A 22,967-nucleotide genomic window follows, 5' to 3' on the forward strand; every position below is an offset into this window, starting at 1 on the left:
AATTTTAAGAAACTAAGAACCCATTTGAAAAGTAACAAAAGCAACTTTTTTTTAACTTTTGAATTATGAAAAGTCATATTATGCGTTTTTGGTACTATTTTTGAAAGATATTTTTAACATCCCAAGAAGTTGATTCAGTGCTTTAAAAAAAGTAGAATAATATGAATTCTTTCATTTTCAAAAGTTATTTTATCACTCCTCAGATAAAAATTCATTGGCTATTTTTTTCAAAAAAAATTCCACATTTGGTTAATCTATCATATTCATAAGGCTAAGTGCAATATACAAATGATTTTTTCTTGTGTCTATGTTATGTTTATTTATTGTTCTTTGTTAAGTGTGTTGACAATCATACATTACCTTTGGGGGTGTACTTCTCTAAGCTCAGTGAGTAACGGCATAAATTTAGCATCAAGAAGAGAAATTTTCTTTGCTCGGATTATTTTCATAATAGAGAAGTATATGTATAACACTGATTAGTAAAGACAAAGATGCGAGTAGTAGTTTCGGTAGGATGGACAGGATCCTAGAAAAGATGGTCTTGTCTATTGGAACAAACAATAGAAATTGTGAGATATGGAAACTCAGCATTCAGCTTACCAATTTTACAACAAGCAGTTTTTATTTCTGTAAATCCTTAAAATGGCACAATGAACTCTCTTAAAAATGAAACATAGGTATCAAACCTAAATATTTTTTAAATTTTTGGAACATTATTTTTTTTAATGGGGACTAGAATGAAAATTCACAAATTCATACTGGACAACAATTTGTAAAGTTTTATATTTTTCAACCAAAATTCATTCAAGATTGCTTCAGTATCTTATTTTAATGAGTTAGAAATTGAAGTGTTTTTTTAAAAAGAAAGCTTAAGATTATATATATATATATATATATATATATATATATAATATAATATAATATAATATAATATAATATAATATAATATAATATAATATAATATATGTGTTTATATTTAGCATAGGTTTTGTTGACTTAAACAATTGAATAATTTCTTATACATGATAAATTTTATCTATCAAGCAGTTAAATTCTGACATCTTACTATATAAATCAATCTAAGAAATTTTACAAAATTTAGAATTAATTTGATATGACATAAAGTTTAAATAAATACTCATTAAATCTGCGAAAATGATTAGGTGCCGATAAGTACTAATTGTGGTTACTGTTGTTTTGTGTTGTTTAGCTCTCTTATTTTGTTACTAGTTTATTTAAAAAAAAAAGATTAAAATTATATAAAAAAAAGTTTTCTAGGTATTTTCCTAATGTCCTAATCCTAACTACCAACATATATGCTAATTATACTAAAAAAGATATATATACAATATGACTTTTTTTTCTTTTATCATTATGATTTATAAGTATGCATGTGATAACAATACCATATGAAATTGGGCTTTGAATGAGATCTTGGATAGCAGCGTAAGTATCGAAGTAGGAGTATCTTATGTCCTTTTTCTCCAATTGCCAATTCTTCAACAAGGTTTTAAGATCTTCATTATATTTAAGTGCCCAATAATTGGCTTCCGAGAAGCATTCTGTTTTAAGCATGGTTCTGAAAACTGAACTGGACTGATTAGTTCAATCGAGTTAACTGGAAATCGGTTATATAGTCTGTTCGGTTGACTCTAAAACTCAATTGGCAAAAAACCGATTAGAAAATTAGTCGAACCGGTAGTTAACTGGTGAACTACCAGAATCAGCCAAATTTTTTTAGGATTTTCGATTCAGGACTACAATCAAAATGTCACCGTTTTTAGTGTCATATATATGAAAAAAAACACCTTGAAAATTGGAAACCCTAGCCGCTATCCCATACCATCATCCCACCCCTCTCTTCCTCTCTGAAGAATCCAGCCCCAAACCCCCTTGGAAGCCGCAACCACCATCCTCCCTCTGTTTCTTTGACTCAAAGGTGAACCCAACCCTAACCCTTTTTCCATAGCAGCACCCAGCCACCATCCACTCTTCATCGCCGAACTCTTCTCCTCAATGGGAGGGTGCTGTCGTCGCTCAACGTTCATCTTCTCCTCGCCCTAATTCTTGTCGTCTGCTCGTGGTTGCTCAATCCTCGTCTCCGGTGATGTTCCTCCCTCGCTGTCAGCTTGGCTCCTCCCTCACCAGATCTGCTCGGAGCTACTATTTACGTCACCATCTCTGCCCAGGTCATCAATCCCGCCTCTGTCTTCATCGTTGTCAGTCGCTCTGAACTTGTGTCTGTGTAATCGCGCCATCACCGCCAAAAGTGGTCTCTACAGATCGGCCCTCTTCTCATCGTCGCCGTGCTTGGAGCTCTTCTCACCATCGGATCTCTCTATTCAAGTCTCTGTATCTCTCCCATGGTTGCTTACTCTCAGTAGCAACCTTTGCTTTCACCTTCATCCTCCAACAGTTGTTGAAGTCCACTGTCCTTCTGATTGAGTTAATGTTTCTAGCTTTGAGTTAATTTTTCTGAAAGAATTTTGTTAATTGTTGATGGTTTTTTGTTAATTTTTTGTTGATTTCTGATTTTATTGTCCAATTTTAATGTATTTTAACTTCTGAGTTTGTCTTCTGAATTTCTAGATGTAATTGTTAAATGTTGATTGTGTTCTGAAATTGAATAAAATGCATACAAGATAAGAGTTGATCCCAATAAAATCTAAAAATGATCTATTTTATTCTTTGTTGTTTGTTTACTATGTTTAAGTGATTATTTGGCGGTTAAATATTAGTAAACTATATCTTGTCATGCCAATATTTTAATTTGCCATGTCTAAATTAGATAACGTCTAATTTTTCTTAATCAAAACCAATTTTCTTATAAAGACCAGAAAAAAAGTGATTTAACTGTTTTTTTTATAATCCTCTTATCATAAGCATGGTTTAGTACATTTTCACTCAAAAACAGTTTTAAGCATCCAATTGTATACAATTATTTATAAGATCAATGTATTGCTAAAAGTGGGAGCTAAAATAGACGACACATTAGAATTAAATTCAAATAGATTTTTTTTCTTTTTTTTTACCTGTGTTTTGTTGATTTTTAGCAAATCGATAGTGGTTCAATATCTAATGATCTGGGAGCGAAACCTACTTCTCTTTGTAGGTATCAATTTTCTAAAAATGCATCAAAATGCCTCGAATTAGATGAGTATCGAAATAGAAAATGAATTATAATTTGTAAAGAAACAAAACAAGTTAAAAATAAAGTTTTCGAAAGAAGTAAAGTGACTAAAAATCGAAAAGATTGCATTGAAATTTAAAGAAAGCAGTAAAGTGCCTTCGACTAGGTCAAAGGGCTTTGGCATAGAACTTAAAGATGTTGAAATGTAAATTGGACATTGAAATTAAAGAATACTTGAAAGATAAATTTGCTTGAAAAGTAAAGTTTAGAGAAAGGGAAATTGAAAAGATAAAAACATGGAAGGAACCCTACAGAAAAGAGACTCGATTGTAGACTCAGGAATTCACTGGGGATGTGAGTGTGCTTAAGTGTTTTCTGAGTTAAAGTTCCAACCTTTATTTTCTAAAACTTTCTAGTATTTATAGTCCACGTCTGTAACTGATAATTAATTACAAGGTGCAGCCTTGTATGCATACTCCTTGGTAACCGTTCCCACCCTTTGGCTAATAAACGCTTACTCATAAATTCCTCACGTGGTAAAAGCCACAACTTTTCCACTTACGTAACTGCTCAATCTTCTATTCAAATAACTTATTCGATTCCTTATTTCGAATATTTGTCCGACTAGACTTGTCTGATTTAATAAAGTGTTTTGAAATTGAATCCGTGTCGAGTACCTCCAACCAATGCCTGCACGTGCATCTTTTCGACAACTGCTTACACCTCAATCGACCTCTTTACTACTTCAAACCAACTTATCTTGATCGAAAATATTTTTTGATTAACAAATTGCCCCCTTGGATTAATGTGTTTGTCTTCGATAGCATTATTGGAAGATGAAAAACTTAATCCAAATTCAAATTTCAATCTCTTAAATCAGTAATAATTACCATTTAACTTCCCCATTAATACTGATCCACTCAACACGTTTTCTGAGACTTACGCTTTCTCTTTCCACCACTTCGCCTTCTTCGCAAAGTTACCTCTTTTTGCATTCCTTCTGGAATAACGGCTACAGTAATACTTCCTTTAAATTTGACATTTTTGCCCCTGTTCAATTTTTCTCGAACCCTTTCTCTCTAAATTCCTCTTGCATCAATCTTTCTTGCGTAACCCTTAACCTTTCAAACTTCCTTTTTCTCTGTTCTGTAATGGCTGCTTCTTCTTCTCATGTTACTACCCAAGACAAGGGTAAAGGTCCCGTGGTATCACCACCAGCTCCACCAGACCTTCATGTGGTGAATCAAGTCAATGATGAAATCATTGATGATCCACAACTTCAAATTAATGATACTAGAATCCTGATCCCTTTCACGGTGGGTGAAGATACTCATTGTTTTCTTGGGTCTGTCGAATCCATGGAAAAGCAAATAAGAAATCACCTTTTTTCTCTAGTGCTCGGGGGAAAGATTTGTTGATCAACCAAGCCCCCGATATCTCTTTCTTCATTAATCAGAAACCTTTCAGTAATAATCCAAAGATTAATCCTTGAGCTACCGACTTCACAGCCTGGCTTCAGCGCCTTGCTACTACAAAAATCACTGCTTGGGGGGCTCACCTTCAACGCTCTCTCAATTCTAAGGCTCTCTCAATTCTCACCTTCAACGCTCCCTTGGATGATTGGAGCTGTAACCTGTTTCTGGAACAGGACAACCAATAATTTTCACCTCCTTTGTGGAATGATTGGTATGTCTCTCTTGGATGTGGCCGCTATTACAGGGCTTCCCATAAATCCTCCAGACTACACTCCTGACATGCAATCCAAACTCCACTACAACATTGCCTCTACCAGTTCTTATAGCGATTTCATTGCTCACCACATGGGCAAAGAGGGTACTGCTATCACAGATGACGAGCATGTAGCCTTTCTATTCTATTGGCTAAAAGTCATCGATTTCTATTCTCGAAGTGTCCGGATGTCAAAAGTTTTCCTTCCTTTGGCTGCTCTGCTTCATGAAGGAAATACCCTTAATTTGGCCAAGCTTCTTCTAGGGCATGTTTTCGAAGAGCTTGGTCAATTTGTACAGTATCTTTGAGACAATTGTATGATTAGTACCGGTGGCCCTCTCTGGCTTCTCCAATTATGGCTTAATGCCATTTTCGAAAAGTTTATGACAAAGCCTGGAAGTGGTGCTACTGACAAACAGCACATCGAAGGCTTTCGATTGGCTGATTACAAGCCAAACTTCTCAGATACACAATCGGATGAAGACCAATTTTGGGCTGTTTTTTCTCTCTTTCATTCCTGTAAAGACTTTTACAATGACAACCTCAATTTTGCTCCTTTCATGCGTTGAAATTGTGGTCCTGCGTAGCTTGATCGTTTGCTTTTTCCAAATGATACCGAGGAAAATAAACTGGCTAATCGAAATTGGGCGAATTTACTAGCTATTCAAGTAATCCCTACAGGGCTACCCCAACACAAAAAAGAAAGGTTCAAGGTGACGCTGTACACCCTTCACTTCACAGCTAGGCAACTGGGATTCTCACAGGCTATCACAACCCCTCTTCCTCGAAATAACAAACCATTTTGCCACATCACTCTGACATCTCAAAGTGAACTTGATATGGAACGTAACCAAGGATAAGATGGAAGATCAAAGAAATGGACTCCTCTACCTCAATTTGATTTCCTGATGCAACAGCTAAGGGAATCACTCTACCTCACCTGTTCACACCCAATTTTCTCAAAGAAGCTCAAAGAAAATTTCATTAATCAAATTAAGGAAAAAAGTGGCTACCATATTTTAGAGTATTTTTATACCTCTTAAATTTAAAACTCTAACTCATAAGTTCAATAGAATAAAAATATGGGCCAAATCATAACTGGGCCTAAGACAAACAAGCAACAAAAATAAAATAAACATAGAATAAATTATAAGAAAGTGATGTCTCTTTTAATTCATCTTGACTAATGAGAGTCTTCAATGCATCTTGTAAAATAGTAAGACATTTGACTTTTGATAATCGTTAATCATTGTCTTGCCCAATTCTTGATGCATTTCCTGAACACATGATTTAGCCATGTTTACAAAATCTTCTTTTATTCTCTTAGTTGTTGCTCTTGTAATTGGACCAATTGGCATATGACAGTTCTCAGTTTGTCCCATAGGGCTCGTATCATTCCCTCCCTCCTGAAAAAGATTCATCTTCAAATCTGCATCACAATCAAAAGGAGATAGGTCAGAGACATTAAAAGTAGCTGATACATTATACTCACCTGGAAAGTCAATCTTGTAAGCATTGTTATTGATCCTTTCGAGCACTTGAAATGGACCATCACCCTTAGGGTCTAACTTGGATTTTCTTTGAGTAGGAAACCTCTCCTTTCTCAAATAAACCCGTACCCAGTCACCAGGTTCAACGACAAGTTGTCTTCGACCTTTATTCACCCGTTGAGCTATCAACTTATTTTTCTTTTCAAGCGATTCACGTGCTTTCAAGTGCATTGCTTTAACCTTTTAGCTTTACCTTCTACATCCAAGCTAACAATATCACTCAAAGACAAAGGTAATAAGTCCAAAACAGTTAAACGATTAAACCCATAAACAAGTTCAAAAGGAGAAAAATCAATAGAAGAATGGAAGGTTCTATATAAGCTAAAAGGTAAACAATGTTCCCATGTTTTCAAATTCTTACCAACAATAGCACGTAATAGGGTCCCTAATGTTCTATTCAGTACTTCAGTTTGACCATCAATTTGAGGATGACAAGCAGTAGAGTATAATAATTTTGTGCCTAATTTACCCCATAAAACTTTCCAAAAATGACTCAAAAATTTTACGTCACGATCAGAAACAATAGTTTAGGGAATACCAATTCATCTTGACTAATGAGAGTCTTCAATTCATCTTGTAAAATAGTAAGACGTTTGACTTTTGATAATTGTTAATCATTGTCTTGCGCAATTCTTGATGCATCTCCTGAACACATGATTTTGACATGTTTGCAAAACCTTCTTTTATTCTCTTAGTTGTTGCTCTTGTAATTAGACCAATTGGTATATGACAGTTCTCAGTTTGTCCCATAGGGCTCGTATCGGAACTTGATTTCTGCCTCTTAACAAATCAACAACAAAGGGAGCATTTCAATTTCCTTGTTTATGATCGCAGTTCATATATCACCAAAATCTTGTTTTGAATGGTGGATTGCTTACTACTCCAGGTACAGTTGTACTTTAGAGGAAATCCAACAATCTTCCATTCAAACAGCCCCTGCAACTGAAGGTTCTCCCAAGAAATCTCAAAAAATAAAAGTTGACACCATAGCCTCCTCACGACAACCACAATATAAGAGTCGAAGGAATCCCACCAGGATTTCCAGAAGGGTAACTATTTCTACATATACCCATACACTCGAAATTGAAATATTTTGAAAATCACATTTACTTAACAACACTCGATTTTGATTTGATTTTTTTATCAGCTACGGTTACAACCATCAAGTGAAAGCTTTGATGGAAGTGAGCAAACCATCTAGAACATCCTTGCTGCTTCCTCTCAATCAGAGGATACAGCTGACTCAGATCCTGGTCCTTAATTAATTCGAAAGCCAAGACTCACTCTGGTAACATTATCATTTCCACCCATATTTCAGTTGAGTTAGAATAAATCTTAACTTATAACTGTGTACCTTTCATATCAACCCACTACTGCTGCTCAATCAATCATATCTCCTTTGGCACCTGATCAGCCACATCTACAACTCCAACATGATCTGGGACACTCCACATATCATGATTCAATCCATACTACAGGGTTTGTTGAGCCACTATAGGTTGCTTTTTCACCTCACCTTGTAATATAGGTCATTAATTTGACAAAAGACCTTACACAACATTCTCCAACACAAACTCAAATTTTCAGACCGACCTCACCAACCATTTAGGCTACCCTTTCTGCTGACAACCAAGTAGCCCCAGACTCTAACCCTGTCTCTAGAGTTGCTGAAACCACCAATTCAGATTCACATCGATCCAGAGTCTTAGAAACCCCCCAAGGATTCTACAGTCCTCCCCAACAGGCTGAATTCCAAACTCTCCCTGAACAAGGATCTGGAAATTTGGGTGTTTCTACCACACCTACCAATGCTACATTGGTTAACCTAATCTCCATCTTAAAACAAGCCATCCAAAAGGACAAAGTTCCTGTTCCTGCACAAATACTTCCCAGACCTTCAACATCTAGTCCTTTATTCGAGTTGGATGTTGATACTCGAGAACAACTTCGGTCATTTCTTAAACTCTTGGATCATCCTCCTGCGCAGGATTAATGATGTAATTCTCAATCAGCTTTTATCTGATCTTTTAAACTATGCCTTTGAACTCCCGGATTCTACTCCGTATTCTGCCATAAGCGAACAATTCAAACAGCTTACCAACAACAGCGTAGCTTTCCAAAATAAACTCCAAGAAATAAAAAACGAGGAGGCTAAGATCAAAACTGAAGTAGAAGATTGTGCTGCGGCTCTTCAGCTGAAAAAAGCTTCCTATGAAGAATTCGATCTGAGAATCTATCAAGATATTTCTATTCAATGAAAAGCTTACGAAAATATGCAAGAGACGAACTGATATAGCCATACCTCTGACTATTGCCCAGCAAGAACAACAACAAATCATCCAAGAAATTGTTTCTATTGAGACCAAGCAAGAAGAATATGAGAAACAACTTGACAAGGTACAATTTGACAAGTTCAAACATGCTGAGGCACTTTCATCTCTGGACAACAAAAGGGCAAAGTTACGTTCAAACTTGGCAAAACTCCTGGCGCCTCATACCTCTTAGATTCCAGTATTTGTAATAATTTTACTTTCTTTCAGACTTATGCACCTTGACTTCGATTTGGCAAACAAAAATATTGCTTTAAGTATTTTCCATTAATCGAGTCAATTATATTTCCCGATTCGATATCTTTAATTCAATATACATTTCCTGAATACAATCCTATCACTTGGAAAGGACCTTCTAAAGTATGGGACCATTTACCAAAAAATCTCGATTTCTTTTCCATTGGCAAAATAACCTTTAAAACCAACTCACCTATACTGAAATACTTTTCTCTTATTCGACGATTATAACTTCGAGCAACACCTTCTTTTTGTCAAATCATACTCTCAAGTGCCAGGATTCGCTCTGAATCTAATTCATTCAACTCATCAAACATTACATTCTAGTAATCATCGACTGGAAAATCATTTTGTTTCAATACTCTCAAAGTAATTAAATTAATTTCTAGTGGTAACACTACATCATGGCCATAAACCACTTTATAGGGTGAAGTACTTATTGACCCCCTTGGTGAATTTTGATAAGCCCATAATACTTGGCTTAAAGTTTCATGCCACGTTCGGGGTCTATTCCTGATATGCTTCTTTATCAGACTTATCAAGATTTTGTTTGCTGCCTCTACTTGCCCATTAGCCTATGCATAATAAGGAGTTGAGGTAACCATATTGATATTCCTCGAAGTTGCAAAATTTTTAATTCGCTGACCAGTAACATAGTTCCTTGATCAGTACTCAATGTTTGAGGAATTCCAAATCGATGAATAATATGTTCCTCAATGAAGTCTATTATTTCATTTTGACCAACTTCTATTAGGGGAATTGCTTCAACCCACTTTGTGAAGTAATCAATTGCTACCAAGATAAATTTATGCTGTTTCGATGAAGGAAGGTGAATTAACCCAATCAGATCCAAAGCCCAACCTCTAAACGGTCATGATTTTATGATCAAGTGCAACTCAGATGTTGGGATCTGTTGTATTGAGCCATGCTTTCGACACTCCTGATATGCCTTTGCATAATCAATATAATCTTTTATCATGGATGGCCAGTATACATGGTTGCGATATAACACCCATTTCATCCTTTTTCCAGCTTGATGGGCACCACATATCCCATTATGGACTTTGCCCAAAGTAATATTTTTATCATCTTGGCCTAAACATCTCGACAAACTCCCATTGATCCCTTTCTTATACAACTCATCAGCCATCAAGACAAAATTTATTGCTCGCAATTTTATCTTTCTATCGATTGGAATACTGAGATTCCTTAAATACTGAGCAATAGGCTTTCTCCAATAGTCCAATAAGTATCTTTCCATTATTCTATGCACAAAACCTCTTTTTCATTCGCAGACACTAATATTTGATGGATACTAGCCAATTTTTTAAGATTTTCTGGACCGATTCTATATCTAGAAGTGATTTGGGCTAATTTATTAGCAATTTTATTATGAATCCTTGGGATGTGAACCAAAGAAACTTTTCGAAAGGAGGTTAACAACTCCCAAGCAGTTGTTAAATACTTTTGCAACTTCTTATTATTGCATTTAAACTCCTTCGATAACTGCTTTAGAACCAACTGAGAATCCCCTAGTATTTGAACTTCCAAAGCTCCTTTACTAATTAATATTTCTAAACCCAGAATCAAAGCTTCGTACTCTGCCACATTATTCGAGCAAGGATATTTTAATTCAAACAAGAATTCTGATGGAATCTCCTCTAGTAAGATGATAAGAATCCCAACCCCTGCACCATTTTTATGCTTCGATCCATCAAAATATAACTTCCAATAATCAACTTCAATATCGATACATTTTCCCCCTAGTTATTCAGATCTTTCAAATTATCTGCAAGAAAATCTGCAATGACCTGACCTTTCACAACTTTGGCTGAGACGTATTGTAAATCAAACTCTGTCAAGGCTAGCATCCATTTCCTTAAACGCCCTCGTAACATTGGGAAACTTAATATATATCTGATGAGATCATTTTGTGATATAACCTTCACTGATTTAGCCACCATATAACATTTTAGTTTCATACAGGCATAATAGAAAGACAAACACAATTTTTCTATTGGGGAATACCTTGTTTCGATATCAGTTAGAACTCGACTAAGGTAATAAACTACCCGTTCATGCCCATTCTCATCATCTTGGGCTAACATACACCCAATTGTGTTTATAGATGCTACAATGTGTAATTTTAAGGGCTCATGCGGACAAACATTTGCCATAATCGGAGTCTTAGACAAATAAGCTTTAATCGAATCGAATGCTAACTGATGCTCATCTGTCCATTCGAACTGTGAGTCATTCTTTAGTTTTACTAAAGGTGCAAACACTTGAGTTCGACCAGAAAGATTCGAGATGAACATTCTAAGATAATTCACTTTTCCCAGGAAATACTGCACTTCTTTTTTTGATTTGGGCACATACAATGCTAATATTGCATCTGCTTTATTTTTATCAATTGCAATTCCTTTATTATTAACAACAAAACCTAGGAAATTTCTAGCTGAAACTCCAAAGGCACATTTTAAAGGATTCATCTTTAATCCCTTCTTTCTCATGGTGACAAATGCTTTCCTCAAGTGATCAATATGTTTATTAACTAAAATCGATTTAACCAATAAATTCGTAAAAAATAGCATTCATTGCTCGCTCATAAGTTGCACCAGCATTTTTCAAATCGAAAGGCATAGTCACCCACTCGTATATACCTAATGCCCCAGGATAACAAAAGGCAGTTTTGGACACGTCATCTTCCGTAATGAAGATTTGGTTATATCCTGAATAACCATCCATAAAACTTAGAATTTCGTTTTCCGCTGCAGAATCGATCAACATATCTGCAATTAGCATGAAGTATTCATCTTTCGGAGTAGCATTATTTAAATCCAAAAAAATCAATGCATACTCTTAACTTTCCGTTTTTCTTCATCATAGGGATAATATTCGAGACCCACTCAACATAACGTGCGGTTCGAATAAATTTCGCTTTAATCAAGCATTTTATTTCTTCTTTAATTTTTTCATTGATTTTTAGAGCAAAACGCGTGGAATTTGTTTCACAGGTTTAGCATTTGGTTTTAATACTAATCAATGTTCCACAAGTGAACGATCGAGACCAGACAACTCATGATAATCCCAAGCAAAGCAATCTTTAAACTCATGTAAAAGATGGAAAAGTTCAGTTCGAAAAGGATCAACAAGATCTTTACAAATATAAGTAATTCAAACATCGTCAGAAGTTCCCAAATTAATTTCTTCAAAAAGATCTTGAGATTCAAATCCCTTAAAATGCTCTTCATCTTTTACAGAATGTTTTTCGAAACCCGAAGGTTCTAAATCGTAGATGCAGTCAAAAGTGAAATCAACAACTTCATTAGAAATAAGATGATCTTGATTATTTGCTACATTAATACTACTTCGATTTTCAACACAATGAGCCTCTGCTATTAAATCCACAGTTTGGATTGTAGCATTACATAAAGAAGAAACACGTAAACTATGACTAAACTCGATTGGAGACATCGAGTTGATACAATTATTATTAAAAGAACTTCTAACCCTACGTGATTCTACTTCATCAGAAGAATTATCTTTATTTTTTATGGAAAGACAATTATTTAAATAATTATGAAAAGTTACCAGGTAATCGAAAACTTCCTCAACTTGGTCCATAAGGGAATCTTTCAGGAGATCTTCAAGAGAGACAATCACAGCCAGTTGGAGTGAAATTCAACTCTGGGTAGCACAACTTCATTAACAACCTTCCGAGGACAATTAACAACCTTCACAATTATAAGAGTTCAGCGTCCTATCGACATTCAAAGGTTTCAACTTAGGATTGTACATGCTGAAATCAACATTCAGCTGTTCGACATAAAGGTTTGAATCTGTCTTAATGACTTCAGGCTTGCCATCCTTCGTCCAAAGAAGAACGCTTTGATGCACAGTAGAAGGTACAGCCCCCACACCATAGATCCAGTCTTGCCCCAACAAAGCATTATAACTTGCTTTCGATAGAACCACCACGAACACAGTGTTTCGTTCGGATGATCCAACCCTTACTCTCAAAGTAACCAACCCTTTCGTTGGAGCGAAGTCCCACTAAAATCCGTTACAGCAACGTTTGTGGGGACCAAATCATCAGGATGTTTTTCCACCTTCATTAACATCCTCTCTGGTAAAAGACTAATTGCCGCCCCGGCATCAATTAGGACTTTATTTACTTTGATCCCACTCAAAGTGGTGGTTATATGGAGCAGGCAGAGATGAGACATTTGTTTTTCAGTAGGCCAAAGAAAATACCCGGCTCATCTTCAATTCGGATGAAGGAAAAAGCTTCCTCATCCTCCATATCATAATTTTCTTCTGGGTCACCATATTCCCCTCGATACTCAGTTTGAATGATCAAAATTGTTCCAACTATATCATCATCTCCTTCTTCGAAGTATTCTTCATCATCAACTTCCTTGCTTTTGTCGACCCCTGAAGACTGAGCTATTGCTTTGCCTTTTCCATCTTTTCAGGAGATGGAATTTCCTTTGGACATGTCTCTCCATCAGAAGGAAAGACAATTCGGGAATGCACGGAAGGCGTTGCCCCCTTGCTTACTTCTGCCTGAGGCTTCTTATTTTGATTGAGGTTTCTTCTTCCTCATCTACCTCTTGGATACCCTCTTGCTCGACCACGATAGAAGGGATGCTGGTTTCGAGGAAGTCTCCGATGTCCCCACTGTGGGTTACGTCGATAAAAGGCATCCCGCTTCTAGAACTCTTGACAGTTTTGAATTCATTGAACACCCATAGCCTGAGATCGGCTCAAAGGTGAAACCACATTCTGTTGAGGGGTCTTAGAACTCCGACCCTCCATACGCCTAACTGGCTACCTCTGACGAGCCTGCTCTTCTCTATGAGCCAGCTCTTTCTTTATTCTCTCTTTTTCAAAGATTGTTGCGGCTTCAGCATCAAAAATAGCATTACATCATGGACACAGAGACATGTCCCGATCTTTAATCTTTTGTTGAACTAAGAAATCCAACAAACCATCTCCTGCTCGGAGATACATTGACCGAACTTGTGACTCGAAATCATCAAGAGACACATCAAAGTCATAAGACATTCCAACCATGTTCACTACGAAACATGGTTCAACGAAAGTAGCCTCAGCATCGAAGGGATCAACATCGACCTTCATTTCCTACTTGCCATCATCAAACTTCAACCGTCCCTCCATAATAGCTTCTTGAATTAAGTCCCTGAAACGAACACAACTGTTAGTCGATGAGTTCGATTTGGCCAAACTTAAAAAGGGCCAAATCAGGGATATGCATTTTAAGTCCTTTTTCATGAGTTCGGTCTGATGAACCTTTTCAGCCAGATGGGCTAAATCAGGGATATGCATATAAGCAACTTTCTGCGCATATAAAATCCTAGCCTCATAGTTGCTATTTTTACCACTTCACTTTCAGGTAATGAAACATAGCATCTACTTCTAGCATTCTTGAAACGTATCATATAATCTTCAATGGTTTCACCATCTTCACATTTCAAGGCCACTAGATCAGTAACTGCCACATTCATTTCCCCACGATAGAACTGAGCATGAAAAGCAGTTTCAACTGATTCCATGTTGTTATCGAATTTGGTTTAAGATTCGAAAACCAAGTAAATGCATTCTTCATTAACGAAGAAGGAAAAAACTTTATTTTCAAATTTTCATCATTGGCTAAATTTTCAATCTCAACCAAATATCGAGTGACATGTTCAGTGGTTGATTCTCCAACTTCTCCTGCAAACTTTGTGATTTTTTTGGATTTTTCACCCCTCTTGGCACTTCAGCCATTTGAACAATTTGAGGAAAAGCAGACACAAAGTGAGGTCGATTCATAAAACCAACACTCAGACCAACTCGATTAAGCACTTCTTCCACATTCTGGTGACTTGATAACGTTCACCGCCATGATTAGCACATAATCTCGCTAGAAATTCATCAGCATTTTGACCTTGGGGAATTACATAAGGATTTTCTCGATCAAAAATATTATTTTCATTTTGAAATATATTTTCAAATCCTTCATTATTTCCCCTGGCATTATGCCTTTCACATTCCTCATAATCTACGATTCGAGCAATACGTTTGACTTGTCTAGAAAGACGTTCGAATTTCGATTCGTGATCAGCCATCATAGGATTTAGAATTGTGGTCATTTGTTGAGTCAATAAATTGACTAAGTCATGATAACTTTCCTCTACATGTTGTCAATATACTGCCATCGAATTAGCAGCATTCGAAGTAGAGCCCACATTATAATCACGAGAATACTCGGAATATTGTTGTGGATTTTGAGAATTATTCCCTCCATTTACACTCCCAAATCGAACAGGAGGAACAAAACTACCCATCAGTGGGGTATAATCAGGAAGAAGGCCATAAGGAAGCCAACCGGTAGTTATTGGAGGAGGTGACAAATTACCACGTGGACAAATGTTACGTCCAACAGTTTTAGTTTGCACAGTGGTAACCGCTATGCTTTCACTTCCAATTGCACCTTCCGAACGTGAAGTTACATCCGCTTGTTGCACAATTATTGGTATGCTATCATTGGTGGAGGAACCACCATTCACATTTGACACTTCATCAACCATGTGAATGATTTGCCCAGTTCTCATACACCGAATGATATAACAACTTTTTGACACACTTCAATTTTAAAACTGTCCCACTGAGCGTGCCAATTTATTTTGTCGATTTTTAGCAAATCAATAGTGGTTCGATATCTAATGATCTTGAAGCGAAACCTACTCCTCTGTGCAGGTACCAGTTTTCTAAAAGTGCATTAAAGCGCCTCGAATTAGACGAGTATCGAAATAGAAAATGAATTACAATTTGTAAAGAAACAAAACAAGTTAAAAATAAAGTTTTCGAAAGAAGTAAATTGACTGAAAATCGAAAAGATTGCGTTGAAATTTAAAGAAAGCACTAAAGTGCCTTCGACTGGGTCAAAGGGCTTTGGCATGGAACTTAAAGATGCTGAAATGTAAATTGGACATTGAAATTAAAGAATACTTGAAAGATAAATTTGCTTGAAAAGTAAAGTTTACCGAAAGATAAATTGAAAATATAAAAACATGAAAAGAATCCTATAGAAAAGAGACTTGATCGCAGACTCAGAAATTCGCCGGGGATATGAGTGTGCTTGAGTGTTTTCTGAGTTAAAGTTCCAACCTTTATTCCCTAAAACTTTCTAGTATTTATAGTCTACTTCTGTAACTGATAATTAATTACAAGGTGGCAGCCTTGTATGCGCACTCCTTGATAACCGTTTCTGCCCTTTGACTGATAAATGCTTACTCATAAATTTCTCACCTGGTAAAAGCCTTTAACTTCTCCATTTACATAACTACTCGATTTGTTATTCGAATAACTTATTCGATTACTTATTTCGAATATCTGCCCGACTAGACTTGTCTGATTTAATAAAGTGTTTTGAAATCGAATTCGTGTCAAGTATCTCCGATCAATGCTTGCACGTGCATCTTTTCCACAACTGTTTACATCTTAATCGACCTCTTCACTACTTCAAACCAACTTATATTTTTCGACTAACAACCTGTAGTTGCAATTTTAGGGAGGAAGTTATGGAATCAACGTATTGTTGAGGGGTGCTTTTATTTTGAAGATTCTTTGAGTTGAAGTAACCAAAGAGATCGTTGCTTCCAATCACAAAAACGAAGATGGATTTCGAGAGATGACACCGAGGTGCAGTTCCTCCTATTTGTTGGGTCAATTGCCCTTGCACTTTGATGTAATAGTCCACTCCACTTGATTTGGCAAAGGTATGTTTTACCTCTGGATAATAATAATAATAATAATAATAATAATAATAATAATAATAATAATAATAATAATAATAATAATAATAATAATAATAATAATAATAATAATAATGAAAAGTATAAGGAATTAATTTTAGTTAATCAATAATATTAGTCGCTTTTTTTTTTAATTCTACATATTTTTTTGAAGGATTTATAATTTATAATTTAGAATTTAAAAATAAAAAATTTATGATTTATAAAATTAAGATAAATAAAAAAAATTTTAAAAATGATAATTTCATAGTATTACTTTAATAATTATAATAAAGTGGAAATTGTCTATTTTGGGATAGCATTATAAGGAAGATCATGATCGTCTTTTAGATATTTGTTTTTTAACCAACATTTAATCCTTTTTATCATGAGAGATTCTATCATTTTTTATTAAGTATAAAATTCTAATTCTGTATTACGTAAAAAATAATTTTATTATTATCTATGAAGTAAGAATATTTTTTGTTATTGTGTTTGTTTGTCGAACACATTTCAAACATAACATTTATTCGAATGCGTGTATTTTTTGTCTTTATCTATATCTTGATAAAAAATAAAAAAATATTTTTTGAACACATTTGGACATAATTATAAAATAATATATATTTTAATATAAAAAATATAAGATATAATTACAATTATCTAAAAATACCTTATATTTGTTAGGCAGCACATTTTGTGATTTGTAATCATCAATTAGTCATTATTAATATTTTTAATGGTGTGAACGGTGAAATTACATCTAATAATATGAGATTACACACTCTTTTTTTGTTAATTACATATTGACTAAATTTTAATAAAAATACTAATCTCTTAAACTTTTTCTATTTTATATGTCTCCGTATCATATTGTGTTCGGTATTCGTGCATCACATGTTATTATATAGAGGAGTATTAGGGTGTCAGTAATTTTTGTGATTTGTAGCCATCAAATAGCCATGAATAATGATTTTAATGGTGTGAGATTAATGTGAAATTTCATCTAATGACTTAACTTTTTTTTTTATTGGTTACATACTGGCCAGAATTTAATAAAATTGCTGGTTCGTAGATTTTTCCTATTATATATTCTCTCTTTTAATGGGAATAGTTTTATGTCGTTCCGCTTACTTACTAACTTCTATTTAACATTGAATGCAACAAATGTGGGGAGATAGCTCAATTGGGAGAGCTTCAGTTTGTGGAAAAATAAATTGGATTGTATGAATGTCTCTTTCAAGTCCTTTAACTACCAAACAGAAATTACAAAAACTGATATTAATGATATTTGGATCCTCAATCTAGACTATTCAACTCCTAATGCAGAAATCCTAGCTAAGTCCCATTATTTTCAACATATAACAATGTATGAATAGGGTAAACCAAAGTGAGAAGAAAAAACATAATTGATTGAACGAACTTAAAGAAATTTCATCTGTTTTATCACTAAATATTCCAGCATCTCCGCAAAGCTAACAGCACTCAAAAAGGACACATTCTTGTTGTTGCGGGACTTGGACACTAGGGAGAGGTAAGGTGGTGAAGTTGGGATCCCCAATTTCTCTCAGCTTCATTCAATCCAATTATCATTCATTGAATTTGAACCAAATATTAGCAACAAAGTTATACATAGTTCATGCTTTAATAAAAAGAATAATAAGCCAATGCTATGATAACTAGCATAACTTTTGGAGTTAAATTAATGAAAAAATTTATAGGGATTAAAATCAAAATCCATTATATTTACAAAAACTACAAATTTATTTAAATTAATAGAAATATAGTACTAAAAAGTTAAAAAAAATATATTACAAAATGGGAACTTTTTATTTTAATAAATAAATTAATTATAATAATTACTGAAATAAATAATTTAAAAAATATTTACCAAAATAAATATATCTCCCTTATCTCGTTTACATTATAAACGAAATATATGTAGTTTTTCAATTTTCATGTAATAAACGAGATATATGTATTTGTAAATAATTAAATATAATTTTTAAAAATAATAAAAAATATTAATAATTTAAATTAGACCAAACTCTTAAAAATAAAATATTTCAAATAATAAGAAACATAAACCGTCCATTTTAAATAATAAAGAAGATGGACGGTCCAAATAAGCATGTTAACACATTTACTTTGAAACACATAAGTGAACCGTTAAACTGACCATTATTAACACGATTACCTTTCTTTGGATCGAATAGGATGGACTCTTATTCATAATGGGAATCATTCAACCAATCAATCCATTTCCATTGAGTTCTTTCTAACATAAAGTTATTTAAATTATATTTCAAATTTTTATGTACTCCATGCAACAAACAAAATTTTTACGTACTCTCGTACAACAAATAAAATTTAAATTTTTTATATAAATCCTGATGAAAATCCGTCAATGGAAGTAAGTGAAAGGAAGAATGTAAATACGTTAAAGCGTTTATTTTAAATGGACAGTTTATCTTATCTATTATTTAAAATGAACTAATTATCTTTACTATTATTTAAAATAGTCCATCTTTCTTATTATTTGAAATTTTCTATTTTTAAGAGTTTGATCTAATTTAAATAATTAATATTTTTTATTATTTTTAAAAATTATATTTAATTATTTATAAATACATATATGTCGTTTACGGTATAAACGAGATATATAAAAATTAAAAAATTACACATATCTAGTTTATACTGTAAACGATATATGTACAAAATTATCTCATTTATAGTGTAAACGAGGTAAGAGATAGGTATTTATTTTGGTAAATAATTTTTAAATTATTTATTTCTATAATTATTATAATTAATTTATTTATTAAAATAAAAAATCTGCAAAATGGTTATTAAATAAAATTGTTGGTTAAAAAAATAAAATTATATATTTTTAATGCATTGAATGTATATATGGATTTTTTTAAAATTATATTTTCTATCAATCCACTCTACTTTATTTATATTTCACCGTTCACACATCAACTTTTATGAATTTAGTGTATGACATCGAGTCCTATGTTATGTCATTTATATGTTTTTTGGGAGTCATCCCATCATCGATCATCAATTTCTTACTTTCATAGATGGGAAAACATTGAAAAAATACCGAAATAAAAAATAATTTTGACGAAAAAATATCTCTGTTATCTTTAAAAGTATTTGAAATATATATATATATATATATATTTTAAAAAAATGATCAAATAACTATTACAAATTATAGAGACTATTAAAATAACGATTAAATTAGAAAAAACAAATTAATATTATATGTGTAAACTCTAAAATGACGTGTATTTTTAGATAAAAATACTGTTTTAATTTTAAAAAATAGTTATTATAAGTTGAGAAGAGAATATAATATTTGAGACAGACACATGTTTAATGATTTATAATATTCATAACTTGATGATATAATATGATTATCTTTTCCAAAGTTATTATAAAAATGAACTACTGATTTGTAATATTTAAAAAATAAATATTATCATTTTTTTTTTATTTGTAATGAACTCATGAACATTTTAAATGACTTACCAATAAAATCTGCAGCATTCTTGCCATTACTAAACCTCCCATTTGGTTTATTTGTAGGATAATCAAGACCATAGTGAGGAAGAACAGATCTTTCAATAGAAAGAGTCAAGTAGTTATTGTTGCCAACATCAACAAGAGAGTCTCCAAACATATAAACAATTGGAGTCTTATTTTGAGTCTCTAAGAATTCCAACAAGTTCATGAAAATGAACAAAGAGGGGAAGAGGGAAAAGCTCCAACGCATAATAACACTTTTCCCCATTTTGGAATGTAATACCCTACTCACCAGCTTATTGGAATTGAGTTAGGTTTTTGTCTTAATTTATGGTATGTGAAGGATCAAAATGATTGTGATGACGATTAATGCGAGTTTTGTAAGGGATTATAAATTGTTAATGATGTTACTGATTAACAACGAAAAAGTAAGGTAGAACTACTGCTGGGTGGTGGCGGTATATAAGATTAGATTCTTTTTTTTTTTCATAGATAGATTTATCGGTATATTCAATATTCGTTGGTAGAAATGGTAATATATTCTATATTTTAGGATAATTGACTTAGATAAAATAATTAGAAGTTATATTTATGTACATGCAATAATTCTAAATTGATTACATTTTTGTCTTGTTACAAATTTATATAAACAGTAGAACTTCTACTACTTTTTACCATTTACATATAAATTGTGAAACTCTTATATTATTATAGTTTATGGAAAAACACGTATATACAATAATTTCACGGATTATGTGTATACATACTTTTTTCTAAACCATGGTAAGACTTACACGATTTATGTATAAATGATAAAAAGTGGTAGAGGTTTCACGATTTATATATATTTGTAATAAGATACACATGTAATTAATTTGGAATTGCTGTATTTGTGTTAATATAAATTCCAAGTGTTTTCTTTAGATAAATTACTCTATATTTTACAGTGTTTTGAAATCGAACCGGACCAACCGGTTCAACTGAATTAATCGTAAGATGCTAAAAATTGGACTGCTCATCAAACTGTTTTGTCATTGGTTCACTGATTTATTGGTCTAATCGGTCTAATCGGTGATTCAACTGAAAAAATCGTTTTAGAATAAAATAATAAAAAAATTATAAAGGACCAAAGATGAGGGTACTCCAAGAATTCTTATTAGATGCAACAACATTTAACATTATCACATATTCTCATACATACAAATACAAAGCCTTAACTCAGAATAACCACAGCAAGTGACTTGAAAAGAAAATGTAAACACCGAACAATCACAAGCATACATAACATGTGAATATTATTATAGCAAACATAATAACAAAATAGCTTTTCTAACGCGTCTCCGAAAATATCCCAAATAAAAAAATTACAAAATCTGATCCACTTGATTCAGAAAGTTACATATATTAGAAAAATTAAGAATCATCTAAAAGAAAAAAGAAGAACAAGACCTGGTTGATTCGATTCAATTCGCTGAGATGAAGAATCAAATAGGGCTGAGAAGCTGAGAGAGTTGGGGTTTTGGTTCGGAGTTCATGCTGATGATTATGACGAGGGTGATGAATCCGTAGTGGGTGATAATCTTGGCCTTCCTCATTGCCCATGTCGACCACTCCTTCACGCTCTCGCTTAAGGAACGATCCTCCGATCCCTTTGAACCCTTCGAGCTCTTTCCTTTCGCCTTCAGAGATACACCCCTTAACGCCATTGACACTAAACAGTGCCACTAACCTTTCATTGACAGCAGGACAACAACGGCGAGATGAAGAAGACACGATGGCGCAGTAGTTGGAAGCCTCAAACTGTGAAGTCACCAGGGAGATGGACGACGTGCCGAGCTAGAAGAGAAGGTCTGGCCGTTGGGTTTGGGACAGGAGAAGGAGAAGCCCGCAAAGACGTCGATAACCGCGGACGGTGGCGGCAGTTCGGTTGACGAAGTTGGATTTTTGGTTTGGGACTTTGGAGAACCTTAGGGCTTGCTGGTGAGTGTGTTTCGAAGGAAGGGTGTTGGGGGGTGGGTTAACCGGGTGAGGGATTCGCGTGGGGTGGGGGATTTTTTTTAATAATGCAAACAACGTCGTTTCATAAGAACCAGTTGGTTCCTACTTTCCAGTCTGATCCAACCAGCCGATTCAGCAATTTTTGAGCAGTTTGGGAATTGGTGGTTTTAGGAGGAGGACTGGACATTTTTCCATGCCGGTTTTCAGTTGAACCTGTTTGACCGACTAGTTCAGTCTGCATTTCAGAACATTGGTTAATCGAAAACAGGTCCTCTAGCCGGTCCAGTTGACGCAGAAAACTGTCTGACAAAAAACCAACAAAAAACGGGTTGAACTGACGATAAACCGGCTAACCAATAGAACCGGCCAATTTTTTAATGGTTTTCAGAATTATAATCTATCTATTAATATATAATAAGAGGGTAGTTGTTGGTTTGTTGACTTACAAGTGTATAGGTTTGTTGAATGACAAATGGCGCTTTGTATAATCGACAAGTGGCACAAGTAAATAATAACCAAAAATCAATTTTCTCTTTTCTTGACCTTTGGTCCTTTGTTGTGTCTAGATCACACACTAACTTGACCACCGTTTTATCCATTGTATATAGCTACAAACCAAATTTTAGTGAGAATTCAAATTTCAAATCTAGGATTTATTTAT

At 33.9% G+C, this 22,967-nt stretch overlaps 1 pseudogene; it reads right to left on the minus strand.

Moving 5' to 3' along the window:
• Positions 1–445: 445 nt before the first annotated feature.
• Positions 446–20,576, minus strand: LOC112778898 (GDSL esterase/lipase At5g55050-like; annotated as a pseudogene).
• Between the last annotated feature and the right edge of the window lie 2,391 nt (positions 20,577–22,967).

The sequence above is a fragment of the Arachis hypogaea genome, chromosome 3 (assembly GCF_003086295.3).
Source record: "Arachis hypogaea cultivar Tifrunner chromosome 3, arahy.Tifrunner.gnm2.J5K5, whole genome shotgun sequence".
In the NCBI taxonomy this organism is placed as follows: domain Eukaryota; kingdom Viridiplantae; phylum Streptophyta; class Magnoliopsida; order Fabales; family Fabaceae; genus Arachis; species Arachis hypogaea.